Source organism: Drosophila virilis, chromosome 2, assembly GCF_030788295.1.
Source record: "Drosophila virilis strain 15010-1051.87 chromosome 2, Dvir_AGI_RSII-ME, whole genome shotgun sequence".
NCBI lineage: Eukaryota > Metazoa > Arthropoda > Insecta > Diptera > Drosophilidae > Drosophila > Drosophila virilis.
The window spans coordinates 18,807,927-18,825,332 of record NC_091544.1 but is presented as its reverse complement, the minus strand read 5'-3'; the positions used below and the strand labels follow the sequence as shown (position 1 = coordinate 18,825,332).

Here is a 17,406-nt window from a genome sequence, read left to right as displayed (position 1 = left end):
AGCGGCATGGGCAAGGTGGGTGACAAGATATCGCACCCAGCCATTACAGCATACCTGAAAACCTAAAAAGGCTGCCAACTCTTGACAATGATAAAAGCGACATTCAGCGTGGGAGCTTGGGGGAGTGGCACTAAGAGGTTGCCTGACTTTGACATGGCAATGCCTCGCCAAGTACCCAAACAAAGCTGACCAAAGCAGCCTTATAAATGGCATAGTGTGCTACAGCAACAATAGGTAAATACAGAAAATACCCTGGTTACCTAATGCCTCAAGTGTACAGTAAAAATAATGGAAAATGCATCAAATGTGCCAGCCACGAAGTCATCTTTGTTTGGGAACAACTGCTTTGTTTGTAATGTAAAGGCGATGTACATTAAGCACAACAAAACGGTATATAATATGATTAATGTTCCTAAGCATTTTTAGCAAATTTTTATTTGGACCAAGCCAATCAACTGATTGCCGAATATTATTTTACAGCGCTATACAATATTTTACACAAAACAACAGAATTTCGCAGTTAACTTTTTTCAGATTTAAAAAGTTAATAAGTAATTTGCATTCGGGGGTGAAGTAGACAGATGGTAGATAAATTATCTGCTAACAGGAAAGAACGGCTATCTTTGGTAAGCTTTATTTCCGACCGATTGTTCCCATCGAAGCCGTATGGTAAAGTAATCTGATTAACTTATTTTTTTATATTGGTATACTTAATGGTGGTTAATTTGGTTAAATATCTTAAGAAATGCTATTTATTTAAGAACCATATTTTCGACTGATCGTTCCTGCATCATCTATACGATATAATGTTCCGATCCGACCAAATCTCACATTTGCTCAGACAGACAGAATTAATGTATTGAAAATTATAAATAATATCAGAATATTATTCTTTCGGCCGCAAATATAAATACAGTATAAATTTGTGGGCGTCATTTTCGTCTTGATATATTAATTATTATCTTCTCCTGAAAACCCACGAATTTTATATGAAATTTAATGAAATCAAGAAGCAAATAAATTATATTTAAACCTATATTTTACCTCAACATATTTCCAACATAGTTGCCTAGTGTAATCAACAACGACGCTCAGTGCTGAACTTTAGCAAAAAGCTTGCTTAAATGATCAAAGCTTAGCAAGCATTACTCTCGCTCATTCTTCCCATCTCTCTCTCTCTCTCTCACATCTAAAAGCTCGATCAGCTGTTTTAGTCGTGACGCGCACCTGAGAATAAAACTCTTCCCAAAAGCTAAACGACTGTTTAGCCGCCGCATAAGGTAGACCACTTACAGATTGATCTTTTGGACGGGCCGTTTAGACAACTTTAAGACAACGACGCCGATGCCGACGCTGACGGCGACGGCGACGGCGACTTCGACTGCGCTGCTGCTCTAGCCTAACTGGCGATCTGTCAGCGCAAATAAGCGTTCGGTTTGATATTCAGTTTACATTCGTCGCTGGCTCTGGTAACAACACGCGGAAACGTTTCGAGCAACGAGCTAGAGAGAATTCGCTAAGCAGGCGGCTAACAAAAATAAATTCAAATCAAATTTAATAAAATCGACCGTCAACGAAAATTGGCAGGTGCAAACGATCAAAATTGAAAGTTACTAGAACGCGTCGATTGGCCAGTGAACGAAGCAAGTTAAGTAACTTTTGTGTCTTTACGAGTTGTTCATTGTGGCTTAATCTGTGGCTTTAGTTGTTGGCTAATTGTGCGAGTAAAAGACACAAAAATCAGCGAACAGCAGCAACAACAACAACACAACAACAACTGTTCAGGCAACGCTCACATTTCGCATGCGCACAGTTTGTCTAGTTTGTATACGTGTATTAGTGTATCTATGTGCATGTGTGTGTGAAATTGTGTGTGTGTGTGTGTGTCTGTCTCAATCTTTGCTCAATCGCAATCTTTGGGCATTGCCAAAACAGGTTAACTAAAAGCAAACGTGTTCTTTACGTTTGTTGATTTTGCAAACGCAAAACGCGCCAAACTTATTCAGCGACGACGACAACAACAACAACAACAACGACACAGTGCACATATACAAGCATTTTGTTTACATTTTGTGTGCAAAACTTTAACTACAGCAACAAGCAAAACTTGCATCAGCAACAAACGCAACACCAACATCCGCAACTTTAAGAACAGGTAAGAAACCGCAAAAACCTAAACCTCATTATAATTGTAAAAGGGCGCAGGCCTTGCGAAATTGCAAGCGCAATCTCAAGGATGATATCAACCGCAAAAATGTTAATGCAGAGCAGCAGCAGCAGCAGCAGCAGCAGCAGCAACAACAACAACGCCGGCAGCAGCAGCTTCGGCAACGACCTGCTCCAATTCGATTTATGCAGCCCAAGGTCAACAGCAACCGCTTCAAAATGCAAACTCAGCTGAAGCTTCACCTGAAGTCGACGACATCCAACAACAGCGCAGAGGTTGCTGCTTCTTAAATCATTTTGTTGTTGTTGTTATTGCTGCGATTGCTGCTGAAACGTCTGCTACCCTGTATGGGATTAAATGATTAAGTGATTCAATTTACTGAGAGTATTTATAACAAATAAATTTAATTTTTCTCCTGTTATCACAAAATGCGCAAATTAATGAAAATCGTGTCTATTGCTCTCACCTGCTCTTCAATTATTTCAATTGAGCTCGGCGACTAAAGGATTTTTAGCTACCAAATTTTGAAATGTGAAGGTGAACTTTCCTTTAAATGTGGTACTGAATCTTTTGGAATGGAGATTCATTCAAATTAGAACATTTTAAATTAAATACGACACCCCGGCTCTACGCTTTTATATACTGTGCACAGGGTATTTCTGAGTACAGCTCATGCGCTTCGAACACAACAACTTATTCATTTTTAATGCTACAGCTTCTTGTTGCCGGGTTTTTTGTTATGAATAAGCCAGCTATTGTTATAGGTCTGCGTGTAGCTCGATTTGTATCTCTGCGAAGGGTATTGTGACCCAGTCAAGGTATTTAAATAATGAAATTTATCCAGTTTATATAGTTGAATCTAGTTGGTGAAATTAAACAACGAATATAACGAACGGAAATAGTGCAATTTCATAAAGTCATTATATGATTTTTAACAGATATCTCCGAACGTAATGACTTTTTAGGCTGATCACCTCTTGAGAGGTCGTTGCCAGACCTTGAACTCTCCACTCTTCACAAATAATTGGCCTGGTCAAGCGTTTATATCTGTGTTTTTGTTTGTCCCGTGGTGATTTATAATGATTTAATTCGTTGCTTTAAATACGCCACTTAACCTTTTGGTGTACACAAAAACCGCAACAATGAGAGCAACTACTGTAACAACAACAACAACAACAACAACAATAACAAATACAAAAACTACAAAAACAGCAGTTGCGGTAACCGCATTACTTGGCTCTATTAAAACCGCAAAACACAACTTGACCCATTGCTGGCTGCTCACTTCACTTATTTGCCCTTTGTTTATGGCATTTCGAAAATGAATAAAAAAAACAAGAAACATTTTTCATGCACACAAAAAGCCCCCCCAAAAAAAGGTCAAAATTAAAGAACGCAAATTTAAGTACAGTTATAGTCGCATTATTCCAGACTAATTTAATTAAATAATTACGTAACGATTATGCGGCATTTGTTCAGTTGAGTGTGTGTTAAGTGTATTTTATGTGTTTCGTCGTGATGGCGCGGTGGTAAGGGACATAATATTATTGCTACCTAATGTATTACACATCGAAGAGCACGTTTCAGAATATATCAACAATACCATGTTATATTGATAGGCAAAATTATAAGAAAAATATTATAAACCTTGCTGTAATCTTGTTCTAATGTTGAACTTTATAGATTTAATTATCTAGCTGGGAGTAGCAGCATAGCTCGATGTTGATCTCAATAATCACAATGTTTTGAAAGGTGCAAGCATTATGGATTACAAATATAATAAGAATATTTGCGATAATCAACGCTTACTTTATAATTTGCATAACGCAATAACAAATCGAAACTGAATAGAAAACAATTCAATAAGTAGTAAGAACCGGAAAGAATATTCATTCGTCGATCACCTTCCCTGTTCGCTCTTGACCACTAGCTGTTGCTGGGTTTCCGGCTCCTTTTGGCATTGGACTTGGTCATTTAATTATTTGCCATGAATTGCAGAAAAATGCTTAAAGCTATGACTGAGTCACTTAATAAAGTGTAAAGCATTCTGGCTCGATAAGAACGAAGAAAATATAAAAAAAAATAAAAGCCACCGCAAAATACTCTTGTTGGCCTTTTGTTTGTTATGAATTTTGATTTTAATTTATTGCACCGATATTTTGTCATCGCGGGACTTAAGTATAACGAACCAACTTTGCATTTTACAAGTCACTCTGATGTGAAATTTATGTTGATTAAGCGATGCATCGATACTTTTTAATTGCGTTATTTACATAGTAATTTGAACGTCCGTTAAAAAAAAATCATTGTTGTGGCAATGCATTTAAAATTTTACTGCCAGCTGGTTGGCTGGGCTGGGCTGGCATTCTGAGAGAAATAAAAATCCCATTTTAAGTATAATTTTTCTGCGACCATAACGTATTAAATAAAAAAAAGAACATTTAAGAAGAAACCTTGCACAAACTACAGAAAAAGTATTGTGACTAAATAACTGATATTTTAAATGTTGTCTTTAATTATTTTCTATTATTTAGCTTGGTATAGGTAAATTGAAATTAGTTTTGGTAATTGTCAGCAGCTAATTGCAGCACCAAAATTTTTAATTAGTATGTGACTATTCGACAGTGCATTCATTTGCCGTCTGCGTGTCTGACTGTATTTTTAGTAATTCAAAAAATTGCAATAAAATTCATTTAACATTTGGCATTTTTGCGGGCTCTGGAATTGCATTTAATGCAATGCAGCTAAAATTTATTTATATTTTTTATTTCTACGCTGCAATTCCAACTTTTATTTTCGCGCACTGACAATAATTTGAACGGGCTGTCAACATATTTGCCGGTAAACGATTTTCATTCAGTTTTTAAAGGTTATTGAACGTTTTGGTCATTTGTTTTATTTGCTGCCAAACGGGAGGCATTGTAATGGGAATTGATTTACAAGCTATACAAACAGAGTTAGCCCGTTAAAAAGAGACCAAAAAATATAAAACAGACAACAATTTCAACGCATACGTGTGTATGTAATTATTCAATTATAAAGACCACACATAAAATTTATAAAAAAAAATGACAGTGACCAAAGGTGACCGCTAATAAAAACGGTCCAGCAGATATAAAATACAACAAAACACCAGGTACAAATAAATATATATAATAATAATACAAATAAATGCATTTTTTTCAGACGGACGCACGAAACCAAATTGCATTTTATGAATTGTGTCCAATTATAAATGTAATTTATTTATTTGGTTATATTTAAAATTGCTTTAATATCACAAAAATGGGGGGTCAGAGCCGAACAAAGTAACATCAGAAAAATTAATTTGGATCATATGACTAAGATATTGTTAAGAGAACATACATACGACCATTAACTTTTATATATTTAATACTATTAATTACTGTTTCTTCTATAAAATTATTTTGCTCAATATACAATTTGTGTTTATAAACACTTAAATTAAATTTCAAGCATTAGTCCCAAGCTTCTTATTATAATTTTTCAAAACAATTTCTGCAACTACTTTTTCTTTGATGTTGCCCCTATAAATATTAATAAAAATCATTTTCTATTAAGTGAGGCTGTATAATTCCGAATAACATTCAATGCTCAGAATGGCTCCACCTCAAATTATGCAAATTTATATTATAGACTCAGGACTGTGTGCGAATGTGTGAAATGGCAAAATAAAGGACGCCCAGTCCCAATTCAATGTGGAATCAATAGCCTGAGCGATAAACAATCAGTGAATACGAAAATAGATTTTCCAAGTCATATTTTTTTATGCCTAAATATACGAAAATCGTTCCGCAAAATGTTCATGAAAATATGCAAAGTTTTTGCATTTATGCGACAACGACAACCACTAAGAGTAATAAGCCACTTGTAAGGCAGCGATGAGGCGCCCCGATACGCATTCAAAATGCCACGCCCACGTGTATGTATGTATGTGTGAGTTTTACGTTTGACACATTTGCATAATCTGAAGCAAATCTTTGGTAACAAGTAATCGAAAATAAATTTGCATGACAAATAGCAGCCGAGGCAAAACTGAGCAAAATTTGACGCAGGAAATAGGACAAAGCCTAGACAGGATTTTACACACACTCGACAGAAGTCTGCGCATAATGCGCGATATCAATAAATATATATCTACATATAGAGTGTGTGAGAGAGGGCAGCGACTTTGGCATTGGGGCGTGCAAAATTTAATCACAATTTAAATTGAAAATTCCCAAAAAATGTGAATTGGACTCTTTTTGCACTCTCTTCGCAGTGAATTTGTATCTGCAAATAGGCAAACAACTGACGCAGCCGCAGGGCGGCAACCAGAGCACAACAACAACAAAAACACCCACAACAAAGTCGAGTAATTGCCAAATGTTTGCATACATATGTAAGAGTAATATTTGCATATAGACAGGCATATGTAGCCGATTTTCATTTGGCTCTGCAGGGCAATTTTTCGCAGGGTATTCCGCCTTATTTGCATACTATTTTAAAAGGTTGACTGCGATTTTTTATTGCTACCTAGGGGTTCATATTATATGCGTACAAATAAAGTGAGGCTACAAGTTCTGTGATTTATTTTAAATAATCAAATAACTTTTGGGCTTCAAAACATGGCTTACTCACCGAATGTTATACAAGTAACTAAATCAGGCGAAAAACTGATCAAACTTAAGATTTCCAGTTCTTGACTTCTTCAAGTACTGAATGCTTGAAGTTGTTCCACTCAAGCAATCAAAAGCGACTAATGGCTAAAGACAACATTAAACAAACAAACAAAAAACTAGAGAATACCCTGCAGCTAGTTGGGATTATAATTTGATATTTTTAAGCTTAAGAACATATAACATTATGAAATTGAACACACACTTGAATATCATAACTTAAATCACTTTCTCTTGATTCTTGAATTAGGGACAGCAATAAGATATATAAAGATATTTTTTATAGGAATATTGGCATTAATTTCTCTCTAATAGTTTTGTAGATCGATCTTCCCGACTGTCTTTTCTCCCAATTATACCCTTTGACAATGTTAATGGCTACAGGGTATAAAAAGACTCTTCATCAGTTTGCGATTACTCACCAGAGTCGCAAGAGTGCAAGCAAGCCATGACAAAGCGCTGAGAAAATGTGGCTAGATTAGACCTAGGCATAGACTTGGCCATCAAATATGAAGCAAAGAAAAAGAAGAAGAAGCGACCGAAATCTGCGACTTCCAAGCGTAACCGAGGCGTCGCTCTTGGTCGCAATCGCAGCGGTGGGTTTCATTGCAAACCGCTCAACTGTAAAACTGTGTTAACTGCAATCCCAGCGCTTTTCATTTTGGTTTTTTATTTAACTGTTAATTGTTATTTTACACCAAATTTGGTTAGATGTTCGGTGTGTGTGCAAAATTTAAAAAACCTTGAAAACAATTCAAGCTCATTGTGCATAAAAGTTGGGAAAATCTGTGCGTGCTTTTCTGGGTGTGTGTATGTGTAAGGGTGTGCAATTAAAAACCAACTCTGAATCGCTGTTATGTTGTTTGTCATGCTGCTGAGCTTCATGGGTTAATTACTAGATTTTATTGTTTATAAACAAATAAAGCTTTAAATAAATAAAATGCATGTCGAGTTGCTGCAAGCCAAGTAAATGAATTATGCGATGCCATAAAATACATATAAATGACCATTTTTATTGGATTGGCTAGCTGTTACGCCAGCTGCATATGTGTGTGTATGTGATGTGTGTGTATGCCACTTAAATCACTGACTGTGCGATTGCAGGCGACATTCAAATTGCCGCAGACAAACGAGCAACAAAATATATGCGTCATATATATTTGTTCATTGCACAAATATTGTTTGTTCTTGTCCAGTCAATTCTATTTTTGTGAAGTAAAACCAACTGCACAAACGGCAAATAAATTTTATATATTATTTTTATCGGCCTTTGAGTATACTGGACTCTCGTTCGCTTCTTGTATTGAAATTAATTCTGTAATTGTAATATGTAAAAATTATTTTATTTAATTTTATAGTTTATATTGAAAATTAGCATACAAAATGTATATATATGGAGTCAATAGATTTAATTGATTTATACACTTACCATCAAAATTCCTAATCAAAAATCTTGTTATCTTATATTTATGAAGTATGCATATTGATATTGACAGTTGAAATTTATTTAAATATTGCATATAAATATTACATTTTCATTGTATTTTCTTCTTAAATATTTAAAACCTTTGATACTTTCCACTGTGCCTTCTGCCTTCTACGTAAAGAAAGCAATAAGGGGCCTTTAAATATTTACACACTCACACAAAAGCGCAAACAAACAAACACCCACATTTCCGCCTCTTCCTTCCGCACAGACGCATCCTTCATGTTCATATGCAAATAAATGCTAAACACTCTGGAGTGTGGGCACACTCAGAGGCGAGCTGAAGGGAAGGAGGTGATGCTCTGTCTCGACTTTTGCTTGAGTGCTTTGGTTTTGGCTTGATTTTCGATCGAATGCGTGGTTTTTCAGCAACAAACCGCCACGGCGTATACTTGATAGGTTTCTTTCAGAAATTCAATGTATGCATTTCGTACGCTTTGTTTGTTATTGTTTTGTGCTAAGCTGCTGTCTGTTGACTTCTGTCTGTCGACTGACAGTGGCAGAGAAATTGGGATATGTTGCTATTCCCGGGCCTATACATGACCGAGCCGCCTTCAAGCACAGTCTCCCCCCTGCGTGTGTCTTCCGCTCGTCACCCACCTAACAAATAACAACACTTTCGCTGCTCTGTTTCTGTGTGTGTCTATGTCTGGGTTGCCATGTGCATGTCAGTCCTTGTCTAACTCTGCCACCAACCTCCAAACCCCAAAAGCCCCGAGCCCCAAGCACCAAACCCCAAACCCCAACCCCAATTCCGATTTTAAACTCAATCCCAAAGCGTAACCTGAAACATGCCCAGCCCAGACGCATTGCACTTTATGTTTTAATGCTGCTGCTGATGGCGGCGCCATCGTCTCGAGGCTGTTGCTCCTTCTCTTACATTTCTCCACTCTTTCCACTCCCCCAACTGCTGTTGCTGCTGCTGCTGCTGCTGTAACGGCTGTTGCAGTGATTGTCAACGTCATCATCGTCAATGTCTGCCTCTGCTGCCGCTAATCCTTGCCCTGACAGGGTCCTGCTGCAGTGACTCTTGTACTTGTTGTTGTTATTGTCAAGTGCAAATGTCTCTGTAAAATATGCACTGACATTAATATTTCAATGTGCCTGCTTACGTGTTAGTGTGAGAAAAACTGCAGCTAGCCGGGAATTGGAGATGCGCAAAAATAGCAGAATAAGGATAATTGCGATTTTTTCTGGTTAGTTTTAAAGCAAATTGCGGTCGCTTCGAGGTCAGGGTCATGCAAAGACTGAATGCCTCTTTCAAATGTGGGTTTTTTTGAGTATTAAGCTGATGGTTGACATAAAATTCATATTCTAAGAACTGCAGAACTCTTAAGTTTCGCTGAGTACAAGAATTCTGATGCAGCCAAAGATGTTCAGTAAAACTATTATAAACTATTACTTATCCGTTGCTAGAGCAACTGTCCGACACTATAGTCCACGTATCCTTGAATGTTAGTATTTCGCTTAATCAGTAGTACAGTACACTAGATGATCTCCTGAATGAGATAGTTTTTGGCGAACGGCAAAGATTTCTAGTCAATAATTGAAGGGAAATATTTATTGAGTATATTATTGAGTATAAATATTATTGAGTATACATATATATACGATAATAAATTAGATTTGTGAGTTCGCATAATCTGAGTAATAATAACTAAAAATGTAATAACAATTTAAATTATTCACATTACTTCATGCTTAAAGTTCACTTTTCTAGAAGCAATCAATTTTAAATCATCTTGTTGTTCAATCCTAATTAACAGGTAAGACTAAGACCTTTAACTTGAAACAGCAATGGGCGTTTAATGAAACAAGTAAGTCGGTCTTAACTACTTATAATTGTCTAGCAATATATCAAATATAATAACGCTAATGCGTACCATAAAACAAACAGCACTATATATTTGAAGTTAATATACTGTTAGACATGACTTAAGCAATTATCGATACTTATATAATGCAGTCACAGTTTTGTGCATTTCTGCTGTAGTTTGTTTGCGCCCGATCTTTTGCTTATTATTGTATTATTATATTGTATGCATATGTGTGTATGTGCGGGCGTGTGTGGGCGTGGTATTGTTAACGTGACAGAAGAGATACTACAACCGCTTGCCAAACTGACCCTATCCAATTGCTCATGCATTGCGTACTCGAGATTGTAGCTAGCTCCGAGCTGTTTTCAAATATGTGAAGCAGATATATAAACTCATATTATTCCATTGCATGTTTTGGACAAGAGGGGATAGCAATTCAATTTTGTTTTCTAATATGCGTATAAATTACATGCCATTTTGTAATAGACAAGTTGCAATCATTTGCATACTAGTTGCGGCATTTCGTTGCCATTGTTCAGAAATTTGCTCGCTGAACAACGAGAAATAAATTCACTGTCAAGTTTAGGCAGCATTCGTCGAATCATATATTTATATATGATACTCGAATAGTTGTATACTATACAGTATATCGTTATTCCACAGAAACTGAGCTATCTATATGCGACCTTTGCGGCCGCTCGTTTTATGACAGTTCGGTTAAAGGCACGTTAATTAGCAGCTTAATTTACGAAACCGGTTCCCCCAGCCCCGCACATAAACACACGTATTCTTAAGAGTGACTAAGTGCAATGAAGTCGCCAGTTTTTCCCCCAATATGCATATATGTTGTTTGCCTGGGGTCCACACTGTTGAGGATGCACATTCCTTGACTTGCCCCTGAGCTCATCAAGCTCTCTTGACTTTCGAGTGCAGTGTTCAAAGTCGATACGCTGCATCAACTGCTTAGCTCCTCAACTGAATAAACCCAGTAATTGGCATGCAGCTGATAATTTTAGCAGCTCAAAGTGCACATATCACTCAATTGAACGGACCGAGCAACAAGCTCAGAAATCTTGCAATTTGTCGATTAAAACTAACGATTTGTAAAGTTACATAGCAACAAGGCTACAATTGCCAGCGTATGTGTATCTGTGTAGATGTGTGGGGCTAGATTCTTAGCCACAGTATTATTCTACTTAATTAGTTTGATTGTATTTAGTTGTGTGGCTGTTGCTTTACGACATTGAATTGTTGTTTATAAATAATTTCATAGTCTAGACTGACCGCTAAATATTCAATGTAAAAATAATTGCGAACTGAGCGTAAAATTCAACACGAGAGAATTTTCTCAATAAAATAGTAAATATGATAATTAGTAAGTAGTAAAATTTACGTTTTATTTTCATTTCAGTTACTACTTACAGTTACTACTACAGTTACTACAAAATGTTTTTGAAATTTATTTTAAAATTTTTAGGTTTAATAACAAAATTGAAAATGTTGCTGAGGACAGCACAAAAAAATATTTATGATTACAATAGATATTTTTGCATTATATTTTCTTTTGAAACTCTCATTATTCTCTGCTTAGCTTGCTTTTCGCTACAGTCTCTGAATGTAAGTATTCCACCCAACTGGCCCATAGAGCCCAACCGCATTCGCGTTTCGCCATGCTGGAAAAATTCCATTGTCTGTCAAATCGATTGCATTGATGCCCATTTTACAGTTGACCAATTGGACTAGTAGTGGGCAAGGCTTATGCTGGAAACTAGAATTTTGAATTCACAATTTTCAATTAACAGCGCCAACGATTGCGCTGAGTCAGGCCAAACAGGAAGATGACAGTCAAAAATGCGAAACGGATTGCATATAGTACACGGTAAAAAGAAGTGTAGGCCATACATTTTATTGTCAGCGCTCTGGCATTTACATTGGCAACCAAGTGCTTTGAAATAAATCAGAAAACTAAGCAACTAAATAGTTAATACTTTGCCTATCACTTTAGCTCATATAGCGGTGCTATTTTGCGCAGTGTAGTTTAGTTTTGCGCATTATCAGAATGCAACACGGAGTTAACAACGTTGTGGCAAAGCCCAAACGCATAAAAGTATGCTACATATAATGAAAACGATATGCTCGCCTGTAAAAGTGTGTGAGTGTAGGGGCGTGGAGGCAATCAGGGTGGTCAAGGACAAGCTTAGAACATTCCAGCTAAACGCAAACTGTTTTGTAGCTCTGTTTTGAAATGGCAATCAATATAACTGCGAAAATACAGCCAACAATGGAAAATAAAACAAGAATGCTCGAGTTAAGAGAACTTCACTAGCAGGTGCCCTGTAATCAGCTTGCTGATATGTGTGGGCATAGCATTAGCTTTTGATGTTGATCCAGAATATATACAAAGAGTTTTCACCTTCTGCATGCACAAGTTCATGGTACTTCTGTCATGCGTAAAGGGTATAATGATTTGCTTCAAATGGAATGCAGTATGTGGTTGTCATCTTAAACTCCGTTGTTGTATGTGGGTTTTACGTAAAGTGCTCATTGAAACCGAAATTGTTCGCCAATTATGCTCAAAGTATTTGTCCTGCTTATCCCCTTACAATTTAAATGCGCCTTAAAGCTAAATTAAAGAATGTACTTGTTGTATGTGCAACGAAACCAGATGCACTTTTATTATTTATGAATAGACAAACACTGATTTTCAAGGCTGTCATCCGCTTGAATAAACCCAAATCGTGTTCTTAGTGGAAATATATTCTACTTTTATTAAAGCATAGCCAAAATTTGGAAATCAAACCTAACAAAGTTAAGTCAAGTTAAAAAGTATTCACATTATATTTGTCTAAAATATTTTCTAACTTATTTTACAGCTTGTTGCAGCTATTTACCTTAATATCAATTGCATAAATTATTTACTCAATCAAGCCGCGTAATAAAGCTTCGATGATTATTTATTAAAAAAAAAGGCTCATAATAATTGCAGCTTATGTTGGTAACACCCCAAAATAAAGGCAAAAAGCAAAACAAAATAGGCTCCATTACATACAAATGTGCTTGGCAAACGAGCAATCCACCCCAAAAACCCGAAAGCCCGGAACAAGCCTAACAAATGATCTATATATACACTAGTACATATATGAGTGTGAGTGTGTCCGTGTATTTGTTTGCGCGTCTGATGAGCCCAATTCGTAGAGACCTATGGGCTTGGTCTAAAATTATGTGAGCGATTTTACGGCCTGAAAATTGTGTGTTGAATTTTTGAATGGAATTTTGCAGTTGAATTTTTGTGTTTACCTATTTATGACTATTTCATGAGCTTATGTTGTTTTAGTTCTGTGTTCATTGTTGCCATCTGCGATCTCTTGCTTGCCTTCTATTTTTGCCCAAAAGCCAAAATTATGTGAAATACTTAGTTGAAAAATATGGAAATCTCTCACCATAGAGAAAAATATTTTAATACACATTTGCCTCAAGCATAGACAAACTATTTGCGTAGAGCTGTGGCCAATAATTTGCTAACTTTTATGGAAATTCTGGATATTTATTATATATATACACACACACACACATATATATATATATATATATATATATATATATATATATATATATATATATATATATATCATATGTGTGTATATGATTGTGCGCGTGTGCCTATGAAGCTCGCCCATTACTAACACATGAGCGCTTTTTTTGGCATTGCCCGGCAAAATTTTGTTGTTAAATTTATTGAGCGTAAAATTTTGTGCAAATTTTTTTTTTGACCAACACCAACTGCCCAAAGAGACAAATAGAGTGTGCAAGAGATATAAAGAAAGAAAGAGTGAGAGAGAGAGCAAGTTACACTATCATTGTGTATGTGCAAAAATAAATATAAATATTTATTACTCTGCGAAAAGTGACTTTTGTGTGGCAGACTTTGTGTGCCTGACTCTAGCTCTCGGCACATCAAATGCTTTTTATATGTAAATGAAGCGGGTCTGCAAGTGTGCGCTTGGAAGACCATTGACCCATTTTATATACGCCTTAAACTGTGCGTAGTTATGGTCAAAATTGCTGGGCACTTAGGGACTCGGCCAAGCAATCAAATCACGCATTCAACCAGCTAATGACGTCGCCTCCTGAAAAGATAATTGCAGGAAAACCCAACGGGCAGATAATTATAAGACCTCATGTGTTAAGTCGGTGCAAGGCGAGTGCACGACTTATAGTGAATTATAGCTTATATTTCACTAACACTATTACGTATAATTAATTTAACAAGCTTCCAAATTGAATATAGTATAGAAATAGTGTACAGTTTTGAAAAAGGAATGCATACATATATGCATACACGTAATGGCTTAAAATATATTTCTAATAAATAACCAACTGCAAAATATATTATTATGAAGATAATTTACTAAAATTATGCTTTAAACTTTAGTTACGTCTATTTTTTTACAACATTTCTAATAAAATTACTTTATAATTTAGTTATATAAATAATTTTATTTTGTTTTGCGTATCCAATACATTTTTGCAAAAATTTTGTGGATTACTTCACAAATCATACATTCGTTCAATAGAAATACACAACTTGTTAAATAATTTAATAGCCGTCACCCAGTTGAGCTTTGAATCGTATCCTTGATCTGAGCTGTGCCATGATTTACATCTCAATGTGCACTAAAGTTTATGTAGACGATAAACATTTACTGTTGATCCATAATCATAATACCAGATCAGTGCGTATATAACATAATATTTGCTATAAATATATGGCACATCATATAAATGCAGTAAACCAAATGCTGTACAAATATGTGACTCGCATTGCAATAAACCATGCCGCAGTCGAATTTCGGCTTTTATAGACTTATTTACCTGGAGAGAAAACAAAAATTCAAATAAAAGATACAACTGACGCAACTTTTGTCATAGACATTCCTGAAACATTGAACATAGCTCAGGTGGGCATAGCTAGGTGTGTGCGTGGAGGTGTGTATGTATGCTTGCGTGTGTGCGTAGGCGCATTTACTCATGTATTGGTCTGGCTAGACGAACGCCAGGCACCAGATAATCATTTCATTTTACAACTTTTTTTGTTTGCCCCCCAAAAACTTGTGAGTTCTCTTTGCCGAGCCAGCCCTTGACGTTGTTATTGTTTCCGTATTTCGTTTTATTGCGGCGTTTATATTTGTTGTCAGGAAATACCTTTGTGTGCTCACATTCGCTAGATACAATCGCAGCACGCAACAATTTGCACTTCTTTATGTTGTTCGAACTTCAAACTTTATGTACACGTGTGTGAGTGCAAGTCTGCCTCTTTGAGTGTATGCGTATTCGTATATTATTTATAAACATATTTTACGTTTCATGCTTGCGCACAGCTGCCACGCTTCCACTCTCCCACTCCCCTACTCACGGTACTGGCCAAGCTCTTGAGCCTTGTGTGTGATTTTATTTATTTCCGTTGTGCCTGCCAAGTTGGCACCTGTTCCGGCAGCCATAGTAGCGACAACAGCCATAAAGATTATAAAGAACGGATACAAATCTGTGTATTCGATTCAGATACCGCTGCGCCAAGTCCCGTGAAAACTTTAAAAGATTTACCTTAACCAAAAAAGTGTCTGCCTGCGTACCTGCCCCTAGGCCTGTCGATCTGTCTGCCTTCAGCTTGCTCACGTGCCGTTAGGTGCTTTATTACAATAAAGTATACTTTTGCCAGTTCAGATACACTTTTAGTTTGCCAACACCTTCTCGTTCCATTATGTTTTTTGTTTTTTGAAACATTTTTCCACAACTACATTTTGTTGTTCTTGCAATTTGCAACCACTCAAAGATTTTGTACGTGTTTGTTTGTTTGTTTTGCATTTGAATTTGTATTTGTATTTGTATGTGCCTAGGTAGTTGTTATCTTTGCCTATGGATGGACATAGTTTTACAGTTGTTTGATTAAATTTGTGGTTGCTGTGGTGCTAACTCTGCACTCGGCTCTCAACTAGAGCCAATCAGCCTGCGAGTTCTTCGAGCAGGCCAGCAAAAGATAAATAAAGTTTTAATTGGAGGCATTTGCAAGCGACAAAGCCACCAGGCTTAGCAAAGGTCAGTGGTTATTATGGGAGCTGCATGCAAATTCAATTAACTACAGTCTGGCTAACCACAATGTGGTACGGTACGGTACAAAACAAATAAGTTCATAATATCTATAAGATCTGATTATCTCTTGCTTTGTTTTCAGTCGCAATGCAATAGCGGAAACGGATGTTGTTCAACTTTTATGAACTAATTGTATTTTTTAGTTAACTGATTCTCCATTGTGAATGAAGTGTAGCGGAAATCGTGTCTGCAACATTTTTTTAAATGTGAATTGTTTGAATGTGATTTTAGGAAAATTATTATTAAACACAAGTTGTTATTGTTGACTCAGATTTTGTAGCAATTTTTAAAACTAGTTCGCAAAATCAGTAAATCCATTTTGAATTTCAAATTTTCAAATTAAATTTATGCAGAAAAATTATTTCCTGTTAATTTTTTCAGAATTGAAATTGTGTTTTGAAAAATGCTTATTGTAAGGATCCTGCATTAGTTTACAAAAGTAATTTAAGGCAACACAATTTGAAGTCCTTTCTCCTACAAGCTTATCATCTTTGCACATATGTCATAGAAACCAAAGGAGTATTTATTTAGCAGAAGATTTAACTTAACCTTAAAGTCTGATAACTCATTGAAGTTGATAATGTAATTATGTTGAAAAGGAAATACAACAAATAGAATACTCTGCAGTGCTTATCATGTGTGAGCAACAATAAGTTAGCCCAACAACTACTTACATGTTTAAACAATATTTCTTAATTGAAATGCTGCGGGGCAGCTTTTGACTTGTATTACCACACACAGACAGAGCAGGCAGACAGGCAGGCAGCAAGATTCCTAGTTGAACATTTGCAGTGACAGCGTTTGACCAGGCCATTGCTCATGAGCTTACTCGCACAGCACCACAAAACCAGGCAAACCGTACCAAACCGCACCACCCACCTACTCGACCCCGTCAAACACTTGTGCTTACAATTTTGCTAGCACTGCAAGCGAGCTGAGCAGAAATTAATTACATTGAAGTCATTTATCAAGAAAGTTTATTTCTTGCTGCCAGCCCAGGGTCCAAGTACGGGTCCGGGGTCCCGAAAAAAGCTCAGCAAGCCGAAAGCAAAACAGAGGCAAGCCCCGAACCACAAGGCGTCAGTTGTTGTTTACTTTTGGTTAGTTATT

General features: G+C 36.4%; 1 protein-coding gene across 1 annotated transcript in view; it reads left to right on the top strand.

Moving 5' to 3' along the window:
• The first annotated feature begins 1,441 nt into the window (after window positions 1–1,441).
• osy (ABC transporter oskyddad) overlaps window positions 1,442–17,406 on the top strand; it is a 54,908-nt gene continuing 38,943 nt past the window's right edge. Inside the window, exon 1 of the mRNA XM_002053376.4 lies at window positions 1,442–2,155. The gene's annotated coding sequence lies outside the window, so the exon portion shown is untranslated. The remainder of the gene's footprint in view (window positions 2,156–17,406) is intronic.